This window comes from Oncorhynchus masou, chromosome 23 (assembly GCF_036934945.1).
Source record: "Oncorhynchus masou masou isolate Uvic2021 chromosome 23, UVic_Omas_1.1, whole genome shotgun sequence".
NCBI lineage: Eukaryota > Metazoa > Chordata > Actinopteri > Salmoniformes > Salmonidae > Oncorhynchus > Oncorhynchus masou.
Window position 1 is genome coordinate 51,015,437 of NC_088234.1, and position 12,259 is coordinate 51,027,695.

Consider the following 12,259-nt stretch of genomic DNA (forward strand, 5'->3'; position numbering starts at 1 on the left):
TGAAATGTTGTTTGCTCGCATTTTTTTTTTGGGGGGGGGGGGGGCAAGGAAATATCCTGATATCAAAATATCAGCGCAAATGGTGAGTCTGATCCCACAAATGATACTGCTCAGTAAAGTAGCATTTCAAACATCAAAGCTATTCTCTGATTACCGTAGACACAGTTGCAACACCAAAACGGGGTTGAATTTCTCAGTATCAAAAAGACACTTCCCTTTATCACAACTCTTCTATAGTTGTAACTTGGTGGGAATCCAGTACTGAGAGCCACAGTCAAAACAGTCAACCTCTGAGATATGAGCTATATCTATTCCATAACTCGGTATCAAATACCTTAGTCCAACCACGAGGTCAGTCTTATGTTTTGACTGCAGGAGCAGAGAAATGAAATGCAGTAGAAAACATAAATCATACTGTTAGCTTTTATGACACATCCGTGTGCTTTGTTAATTGTTTATCAAGGTGTGGAACCACTAGCTGACGCATTTTAATTGTGGAAAACTACGTAATTGTACAAGTGTACAGCCACAAAGCGAATTATTTTAGTTACGTCCACCGACAGGCTGGCAAAATAGAGACAACCCTGGAATAAAATATATTTCAGTGACCAAAGGCAGTGGTCAAGTCAATGGTCAGTGGAGTAGCTCCTCTTTGACTGTGTCTCTGTAAACCCACACAGCTCTTCAACTGGCCCTGACCTATTGTGTGGGTTGAGGTGTCACTGGATTCTAACCTCCCGCACTTAAACACCCACACTTGACACAACAACACACTCTACACAGGGAGTCTTGTTAACCAGTTCCTGAATGGACTCCCCTTCCCACTGACCAACAGTGACCAGCCTTTCATAGAGTTATGTTTACTCAGGGCCATGACCTTTGACCGCCGAGCAGAGTGGGTTGCTGTAGAAAGGCAGAGCACTCCCACGCCTTCTGTCAATGATCCATTGACACCCTCTCAAAGGTTATTCAATGGTATTGTGTCTGTGTGTGTAAGAGAGCGAGAGAGAAAGCCCCGTGCTTCTTGGTGTATTGATTGAATCGCTAACATGGCTTACTTGAGTGTTTCTTTGCGAGAGGAAAATGGCACTCTGTGTATGACAACCTGCTCCTGCATTTATCAGTTTATGCCTTCCAAATGTATCTGAATAATGGCAATGCAAATTGGGATTGATTCAGTTTGCTTCCCTTTCTGCTTGAGTTGCTGTATGAATCGGCTTGATTGAGAGTGCCTCTGATGAAGCCATGTTTGGAAATGGTGACAAGTGACCACGGCAGGCCTAAAACCCGGCCTCACACTTCATTTCCAACAAGCCTCAACTTTCTAAGACTCCTACTTGCCATAGCATGAAACACTTTGCATATTTCGCTGCAGTTATATTTTTAATAATGCATTAAGAGGGACTTCATTAATTACAGAAGATAAGCCAGGCGTGAGTGCTGCATTTGATGTGATTTCTGGTGAAAAGAGCATTCCCACACGAATAAATCCCATTGTTGTTTTGCCAAAACAACGACGAAGAAAAGAACAACAACAACAACGAGTAAAAAGTGGCCCTGCTCAGTTGGCAATGGGGCTGCAGTCCTTTCAAGTACAGTCGCAACAATTATCATCAAAGCCGAGTGCGGCAGGAACCTTTGTTTTCTCCCAATCCTCATGGCTTGAACCTGACCCTGTTTCTTCAAGCGGGTGGAGGATTACATGCTCCTTTAGTACAGTTTGATAACGAGAGCACTTTTTTCCCATTTATTATTCATTTTTGTCTTAATTTATTATTCATTTGATCTAAAATTTCATTAATTTTCTAAAATGTTCCAATTGGGCTTTTCCAGCTCAGACTAGTGGGTTTCTTTGTCCCCCTGCTTTTGTAGTTGGCTATTATTCTTTTATGTGGCAGTGTTGTAGAGGTTATCGTATTCTGAGGGCAAACAGCGCTCGCTGAAAAGTTTTAATAAGCTTTTAATGAGAAGGGTCAGCGGTGGACCGAAGAGGAGGAGAAAGAACCTTGAGAGGGGGAGGTGGGATTTCACTTTGCGGTATGTGCTGCTCATCCTCTTAAGCTACTCTCTCTATCACTTACTCTCTCTCTCTTCCTCTCTCTCTCTCGCACCAATCACACGTATTACTGTTAACTCCAGCATAGTCCTGAATGCTGAGCATTGAATGTGGCATTGAAATCACCACTCAGCACACTTCTTATGTGAATCCAGATAAAGGTAGGATAAGTGACAGTGCCAAGTATGTGTGAGTGACGGAGTGGACAGCCTGAGTTTGATTTGATGAGTAAGGTCTAGCGCCTAATTGAATGTCTCCCTCTACCTCCCCCGTCACTCTCTCTCTTTCTCTCTCTCTCGCTCTCTCATTCTGTCTCTCACTCTCTCATTCTCTCTCTCTCACTCTCTCTCTCTCTGTCTCTCTCTCTTTCCTTCTCTCTCGCTCTCTTTATTTCTCTCTCTCTCTCTCAGGTATCAAACATATTTGACGAATAGCATCACTGAAAATTCCCTCTGACAAGGGAACGGTTATCATTCCATACTTTTTTGTGATTTTCTAAAATCCCGAGATATCCCTCTATACCTTATCCTTTCTAGCTCGCCCACTCGTTCATTATTTTTATCTGACATTGTAGCTCTTTCTCTGACTTTAGCCTTGACTCTAATCTTCTTCGACAGGACAGTCTAATCCATTCCATTATTAGCATTTTTACAGCCAAGGCTAGCTTCTTCTAATACAGACCGCACTTAAGGTCACTTGGATAAGATAAACTCTCAAAATGTGGAGATCTATTCAGAGTTCCCTTTTTTGTAAGGGTGGTTCAAGGAAAAATTCCTACAAGTTTTGTTGGTAGGAAGTAACCTGATGAAGAATCAGACTGAAGAGTGGAGCTCACCCTCTTCTGCCTTCGGGAGAGCAGGGCTTAAGTATGGTTCACCCTAGAGTAGGAGAATACTTGGTCAATTTTCCAACAGGAAGCAAAGAGCTTAACAATAGTGTTCTTCTTGGCTCTATCTCACCAAGGGGTCCGTTCTCTTGATCTACCTCTGGAGGGAATGACTGCTTCCTCTGCTTTCACTCTACAGAATACACGCTCTTGTCTTTTACTCCAAAGGTTGTGTGTGTGTGTGTGTGTGTGTGTGTGTGTGTGTGTGTGTGTGTGTGTGTGTGTGTGTGTGTGTGTGTGTGTGTGTGTGTGTGTGTGTGTGTGTGTGTGTGTGTGTGTGTGTGTGTGTCTGCATGCATGCCTGTGTGTGTGTACATGGGCGTTCATATCTCTTTCATCCCCATTATCTCCTTCCCTGCATGCTGAAATGTCACTACATCTCTCTTGCAAATGTCTGTGTGTGTGTATGTGTGTGATTGTGTGTGTGACCTGTTTGCATGGGGCTAGCCTTGGTCGGCTCCCAGTGGTACATCGCCTGAGCTCGGAGGCCTAGCGCTTAGCCCGCACATCGATAAGAGGGCCTTCAAAGCAAAGGGGGGGGGGGGGGGGGGGGAAACAGCTCTGCCCTGTCAAAGCTGGACAAATTCCCTGCTACTGCTCTGAGCCTCGCTGTTCCACAGTTCAGAGAAAAAGCGGAATAAACGATTGGCTGGTCTTTTGGGCAAAGCCCAGGTGGACACAGCAGCAGATAGAGCACCAGTGAATGGAATGGGTGCTATTACCCCTGAAGAGCATTCACACCCTGCTACTTGGGTTGCCCAGTCATAGACCAAAACCACCCCTAGGCCCTGTCCAGTAAACAGTGTTGGAGATATGAGAGTATTTTGATAAATGGCATGGTGGAGCTAGTAAAATATTATTATCTATTGATTCCTTTCAGTTCTCCACAAATGCATTGGAGATAAGGGTTTGAGTTTGAGTTTATTTTATTTTTACAGGGACAGTGCACATTAATCAACGTTTCAGTAAAAGTGCCGGTTTTAGCCAGCCGGCTAATTTTCAACCGCAGTCCCTGGGCAGGTTATTAAAAGCAATTACAATATAGACAATAGCAACATAGGACAAGCAAGACATAGCATACAGACAGAGCAACATAGGACAAGCAAGACGTAGCATACAGACAGAGCAACATAGAACAAAAAGCAGCAAGACAAAATTCATAAAAGCAACAAAGTGTTTCCACACCTCACAAGCTACAGACAACAGACAACATGGAAAGCAGCAACACACAGCTAGGGACCATGTTCACAAATCTGATTGACCTTTAGCCATGTCTTCGAGCATTTTGTAAAAGTGTGATATGTGGTGCAGTTATGTGTGTCTGATGGCAGTGTATTCCAGACATGGGAAGCTCTCACAGAGAAAACGGATTTACTAAAGATGCTTTTCCTTAAGGGAACTATACAGTCACCTCTCATGGCAGACCTTGTGGATCTGCTGCCATATGTTTGGGTTTTCTGTTTAACAAAAGTACTGAGTGGAGGGGGAGCCAGGCCATTTAGGATCTTGAATACAAGACAGGTGTCGGTTTATTGCACAAGATTTTCCCAACTCAGGAGCTCATGCTTTCTGAGGATGTAACAGTCCGTAAAATTTAAAATGTTAAGTTTAGGCATTCATTCCGGATGGTTAACGTAAGGGTTATGGTTGGCACAGGGTAACAAAAATTAAAATGAGTTTGTAGCACTGAGATTTGAACACATGACCCTCGGAGCTGGAGCTCGCGGCTTACGTCCATCCTCAATGCCCAAGCAAGCTGCAAGCCTACTTGAAGATAATAGTGTTCACCGTTACCCCTAGTGGCGGGTTTTGAAGGCATCTCCCAACATCCTGGGGATATGGACGAACGTTGAATGTAACTCGGGTGTATTCAGGACAGATGTGCTTGGATGTATGTGTATCTTGCATATTGTAAGAATAGAATCTAACTGAGCTAGTCAGCCTACTGGAGGACCACACAGTGCCAGGCCTACTCCCCACGGTACCAGGATATAAGCATGTATCCAAGGTTTCTTGAAGAGTAATTGACTCCAAAACACACCAAAATGACCAAAAAAACTCACTTTTGAAACAAAGGAATGTGTTATATGAAAGCAGGAGGGAAAAAAATCGCCTCGACAACTCCTTTTATCACTGGCATTAATTTGTTCTCCAGAACAACAAATGATTCTCTGCCACTCTTGTGAGAATTTTCTTTTCTTTTATCTGCCTCTCAAATATGAATTATATATTTATATATAGAATATGCAACAACAAAAAAAGAATCAGAATGTTGGGGAGGCAAACTGATTAAATATTAAACAATGCAGAAAATCCCTCTGTTTCCTAAAGGGATGCTACAGTACATGTCTTTTTCTTCTTGTTTTCTTCCCTCCTTTATTATTTCTTTCAGTGGAGAGATTCTCTTTATAGCTGTGTTCTCTGCAGGCATGCTTCAGCGACACACAGGCGCCGGCGAGGTGTGTGCGTATGTGTTGCGGGCCCAGGCTATTTGTTATGGCGTGGGCTGTTTGCTGGGTCAGTCCAGATAAACTAATGTGTCACTGTGGCAAAGCAGGGCTGCTGACCAGAGTGCCTGCAATATGCAACAACTTTTATTTATCTTCCCCCTGGCTCCCCCACTGAGAACCATTCAAAAAGTACAGAAGAAAAGAGGAGAGCGAGACAAGGGAGGGGTAGGGGGGTGGGGGTGGGAGGGGGGGGGGACACTGTGTACCGTTGACTGGTTATGCAGGAGTCCTGGGGGAGAGACATTAGGGAAGTGTGTGTGTGTGTGTGTGTGTGTGTGTGTGTGTGTGTGTGTGTGTGTGTGTGTGTGTGTGTGTGTGTGTGTGTGTGTGTGCGTGCGTGCGTGCGTGCGTGCGTGCGTGCGTTTGTGCGGTAGCCTATGCAACTGTAAGAGCAAAACTGAACAACAGACCTTGTGGGCATAGAGACACAGAATGTACCTGGGAAACTTTCAGGGAATTCAGTGACCAACTCTCTAAACATCCCAAACAACATAGCGAATGGATGACGAGCCAACAGCATTCACTTCACTTCACGTACTTACACATTCCCAGCATTTTTTGCAATACTTACTTTAGTTAGCCAATAGATTATACCCTCTTCACTGTGTTCTATGTGGTTTATATCAGAACAAGGCTTGGGTTGGTAGGAAAGTCTGTGGTGTCTCTGCAAACTGAGATTGTAGGGCTAAATAACAGGGAACTGAAAAAATAAGGTATTAAAATGCATCTGTTCAAATTGGAATAAACAACTCAGAGAGGAAATGGGTGGTGATACTGCTAATGCCTCCCCTCTGGACAGACTTGCTTTGGCCCTTGGGTTGCATTGAGATTGACAGCCAGGGAGGCAAGATCTCAGACCCTTGGGGGGTTCCGCACACACAGAGGGCTTTGGGGCTCACTGTTTGGAAATCTAAGAATAAACAGTGATAAGGATTACACCTTGCAGCTTCTTGCTTCTACACAGTTTCTGTCTCACACACACATACATGCTGCTTCCATTGTACCGTTCACACACCTGCACTGCTTCTCCTGTACAACAGTAGGAGCCCAAGTCCTCTCTAAAAGATGCCAAGTCACATTTCTGCTGTGTCCTTAATCTGAACTCTTTGTCTTCTTTCCCACCATCCACACTTGTATCTGTCCCCTACTCTCACTCCTGTCTTACTCTTCCCTCCTTCACCCAAAAGATCCCTTCCCACGTTTACATTTGTTTTTAATTTCAAAGCCTACCGTAACCAATTACTGTGTGTGTGTGTCTGCTTTCCCTCTAATGTTCCATCCTGTATAAATATACGATTAACAAAAATAAGCACAATTTGTTTCACGTCTTCGTGTCGCTGAGCGTTGTTTTCTGTCTGGGCGTTGTTGTCTGTCTGAGTGTTGTTGTCTGTCTGGGTGTTGTTGTCTGTCTGGGCGTTGTTGTCTGTCTGGACGTTGTTGTCTGTCTGGGTGTTGTTGTCTGTCTGGGTGTTGTTGTCTGTCTGGGTGTTGTTGTCTGTCTGAGCATTGTTGTCTGTCTGAGCGTTGTTGTCTGTCTGGGTGTTGTTGTCTGTCTGGGCGTTGTTGTCTGTCTGGGTGTTGTTGTCTGTCTGGGTGTTGTTGTCTGTCTAAGCGTTGTTGTCTGTCTGAGTGTTGTTGTCTGTCTGAGCGTTGTTGTCTGTCTAAGCGTTGTTGTCTCTCTGAGCGTTGTTGTCTGTCTGAGCGTTGTTGTCTGTCTGAGCGTTGTTGTCTGGCTGAGCGTTGTTGTCTGTCTGAGAGCTGTTGTCTGTCTGAGCGTTGTTGTCTGAGCGTTGTACTACAGAGAGTGTGTTTGTTAGCATAACTAAGGCCCCATTAATAACTCTGCCAAGATTTGTTTCTGCTGCTGGCGCATTTTGTACTTGGTTGATTTACTTTGCCTGCCTTTTGTAGTGTAGAAATAATCTATAATGTAGAGTAGACTACAGCACTTATGATGAGGTAAAGACGTGTTGATCAAGAAGAGAAATGAGAGAGAGAGAAAAAAAGAGCGAGGGAGAGATACAAAGACACTACTTGCCTGTCTGTGCTTGAGTACAGCACCAACAAGATCTCACAGTTTTACCTATTTGATTTCAGATTCTGACGTTTCTCCAAACATCAAATTTCGAAGTTGCTCCAAACATCAAATTTCTAATTGTAAAGTTAAGGCTTTAGATAGGGTTAAAATATTAAGTTAAGGCATATATTCTGAACGGTAAAATGAAGGGTTAACCTTTTGCGTGTAGGGGGCAGTATTTTCGTTTTTGGCTAAAAAACGTACCCACTTGAAACTGCCTATTTCTCAGCCCCAAAAACTAGAATATGCATATAATTGTCAGATTAGGATAGAAAACATTCTAAAGTTTCCAAAACTGTAAAAATATTGTCTGTGAGTATAACAGAACTGGTATTGCAGGCGAAAACCTGAGGAAAATCCAATCAGGAAGTGCCGCTTATTTTGAAACCCTTCTGTTCCTATGCATGCCTATCCTCCATTTAAAGGGATATCAACCATATTCCTTTTTCTATGGCTTCCATAAGGTGTCAACCGTCTTTAGACATAGTTTCAAGCTTTTATTTAGAAATATGAGCGTGAAAGATCATATTGTATAAGTGGATTGGTGGGGCATCTCAGAGGGAGTTTTGCGCGACAGAGTAAAGCGGCCATTGTTCCACCCGGTGTTATTGAAAAACCTACACACACGGTTGATAAATTACCAAATATATATTTTAAAAACAACCTGAGGAATGATTATAAAAAACGTTTGACATGTTTCTGTGGACATTATGGGGACTATTTGGAATTTCTGTCTGCGTTGACCGCTCTTTCCTGTGGATTTCTGAACATAACATGACAAACAAACTGAGGTATTTGGGTATAAAAATAATCTTTATGGAACAAAAGGAACATTTGTTGTGTAACTGGGAGTCTCGTGAGTGAAAACATCTGAAGATCATCAAAGGTAAACGGTTATTTTGATTGCTTTTCTGATTTTTGTGACCAAACTTCCTGATGCTAAGTGTACATAATGCTATGCTAGGCTATCGATAAACTTACACAAACGCTTGGATTGCTTTCTCTGTAAAGCATAGTTTCAAAATCTGAGACGACAGGTAGATTAACAAAAGGCTAAACTGTGTTTTGCAATATTGCACTTGTGATTTCATGAATATTAATATTTTTTAGTAATATTATTTGAGTGTGGCGCTATGCTATTCAGTGGTTGCTGATGAAAATGATCCGCGACAGGGATTGGTATCATTAAGAAGTTAAGGTTTGGGATTGGGTTAAAACAAAAACATAAAAAATGACCGTCTACTACTGGAATTGAACACACATAATCTTTGGATTCACAGTCATGGCATTATGCCCATCTGCCACCCCTGTCCACAATGCCATCGCAAACCCCAAGCCTAACTTGGGGAAACCACTCACCCAGAGGCGGCGCTCCTAGTGGCCGGATACTTTATTGCAGGGAAACTTAAATCAGTAGTACCAAATCTCTATCAACATGCTAAATGTGCAACCAGAGGGAAATAAATTCTAGATCACCAGTACTCCACACACAGAGACGCGTACAAAGCTTTCCCTCGCCCTCCATTTGGTAAATCTGACCACAACTCTATAATCCTGATTCCTGCTTACAAGCAAAAATTAAAGCAGGAAGCAACAGTTACTCGGTATATAAAAAAGTGGTCAGATGAAGCAGATGCTAAACTACAGGACTGTTTTGTTATCACAGACTGGAACATGTTCTGCGATTCTTTCGATGACATTGAGGAATACACCACATCAGTCACAGGCTTTATCAATAAGTGCATTGAGGACATCGTCCCCACAGTGACTGTACGTACATACCCTAACCAGAAGCCATGGCTTACAGGCAACATTCACACTGAGCTAAAGGGTAGAGCTGCCGCTTTCAAGGTGCGGGATTCTAACCCGGAAGCTTACAAGAAATCAAGCTATGCCCTGCGACAAACCATCAAACAGGCAAAGCGTCAATACAGGGCTAAGATTGATGTGTGATCACGCTCTCCGTAGCCGACGTGAGTAAGACCTTTCAACAGGTCAACATACTCAAGGCTGCGGGGCCAGACGGATTACCAGGACGTGTGCTCCGGGCATGTGCTGACCAACTGGCAGGTGTCTTCACTGACATTTTCAACATGTCCCTGATTGAGTTTGTAATACCAACATGTTTCAAGCAGACCACCATAGTTCCTGTGCCCAAGAACACAAAGGCAACCTGCCTAAATGACTACAGACCCGTAGCACTCACGTCCGTAGCCATGAAGTGCTTTGAAAAGCTGGTAATGGCTCACATCAACATCATTATCCCAGAAACCCTAGACCCACTCCAATTTGCATACCGCCGAAACAGATCCACAGATGATGCAATCTCTATTGCACTCCACACTGCCCTTTCCCACCTGGACAAAAGGAACACCTATGTGAGAATGCTATTCATTGACTACAGCTCAGCGTTCAACACCATAGTACCCTCAAAGCTCATCACTAAGCTAAAGAACCTGGGACTAAACACTTCCCTCTGCAACTGGATCCTGGACTTCCTGACGGGCCGCCCCAAGGTGGTGAGGGTAGGTAGCAACACATCTGCCACGCTGATCCTCAACACTGGAGCTCCCCAGGGGTGCGTGCTCAGTTCCCTCCTGTACTCCCTGTTCACCCACGACTGCATGGCCAGGCACGACTCCAACACCATTATTAAGTTTGCAGCCGACACAACAGTGGTAGGCCTGATCACCGATAACAACGAGACAGCCTATAGGGATGAGGTCAGAGACCTGGCCGGGTGGTGCCATAATAACAACCTATCCCTCAACGTAACCAAGACTAAGGAGATGATTGTGGACTACAGGAAAAGGAGCACCGGGCACGCCCCCATTCTCATCGATGGGGCTGTTGTGGAGCAGGTTGAGAGATTCAAGTTAGAATGGTTCAAACACACCAAGACAGTCGTGAAGAGGGCACGACAAAGCCTATTCCCCCTCAGGAAACTAATAAGATTTGGCATGGGTCCTGAGATCCTCAAAAGGTTCTACAGCTGCAACATCGAGAGCATCCTGACTGGTTGCATCACTGCCTGGTATTGCTCGGCCTCCGACCGCAAGGCACTTCAGAGGGTAGTGCGTACGGCCCAGTACATCACTGGGGCAAAGCTGCCTGCCATCCAGGAACTTTACACCAGGCGGTGTCAGAGGAAGGCCCTAAAAATTGTCAACAACCCCGGCCACCCCATTCATAGACTGTTCTCTCTAATACCGCATGGCAAGCGGTACAGGAGTGCCAAGTCTAGGACAAAAAGGCTTCTCAACAGTTTTTACCCCCAAGCCATAAGACTCCTGAACAGGTAACCAAATGGTTACCCGGACTATTTGCATTGTGTGCCCCCCCCCAACCCCTCTTTTACACTGCTGCTACTCTCTGTTTATCTTATATGCATAGTCACTTTAACTATACATTCATGTACATACTACCTCAATTGTCCCGACTAATCGGTGTCTGTATATAGCCTTGCGACTCTTATTTTCAAATGTCTTTTTACTGTTGTTTTATTTCTTTACTTACCTACACACACACACACACATACCTTTTCTTCGCACTATTGGTTAGAGCCTGTATGTAATAATTTCACTGTAATCTGTTGTATTCGGCGCACGTGTCAAATAAGCTTTGATTTGATTTGATTTGATTTAACTGACAGTAATAGCGTTCACTATTGCCCCTAGTGGCCGGTTTTGAGGGCATTTCCTGACGTCCTCAGGACATGGACAGACGTGCATGCACAGACACATACACACGCATGCTCGTTCTTATACACACATACACACACATGCAGTCATGCACACACACAGACCCATAAGCTCCTATGCTGGATTCGGTCCCTGCAAGGTGGTGGAATCAGCAGAGCTTGTGTGTGTGAGTGTCTTTCCAGATGTGTGTGTGTGTTCTTGCGTCTGCATTTGGGTTGCCCGTGTCTTTGCCTGCACAGGAAGGAAGGACCCCCATGGTGCTGTATGTGTTGTTGACCAGGTGACCGCTGTGACAGAGGACTTATCAGAGCTGATCCACACCGCCCAGAGAAAGAGGGAGCGGGAGTTGGGGAGAAGAAGGAGAGAGAAGGGTAAGAGAAAAGGGGATGGATTGAGGAAGAAAGGCTAGAAAGCGGAGAAGAAGGAGAAAAAGGGGGGAAAGCACAGGGAAAAAGAACGATTGAGAGGTGAAATTAGAAGGTAGAAGATGAAAGGAAGGGAGAGTGAAGGGGAGTGTTCAGAGAAAGAGAGAGAGACATAGAGAGTGTCAGAGAGCACTATGGTGGATGGGTAACGTTGTTGACTTCAACAGCCCAGACAGCTGGCTGAAGTGGCCTGACCACCTTGCACTGAACAGGTCTCACACACTCACTTCAACACTGACGGGCACTCTCAAAATCAAATCAAATGTTATTGGTCGCATACACATATTTAGCAATGTTATTGCGGGTGTAGCGAAATACTTGTTTCTAGCTCCAACAGTGCAGTAGTATCTAACAAGTCACAACAATACACACAAATCTAAAACTAAAAGAATGGAAATTAAGAAATATATAAATATTAGGACAAGGAATTTCAGACTGGCATTGACTAGAATACAGTAGAATACATTATATACATATGAAATGTGTAAAACAGTAAGCAAACATCCTTATAGTGACCAGTGTTCCATTATTAAAGTAACCAGTGAGTCCATGTCTATGTACATAGGGCAGCAGCCTCTAAGGTGCAGGGTTGAGTAACCAGGTG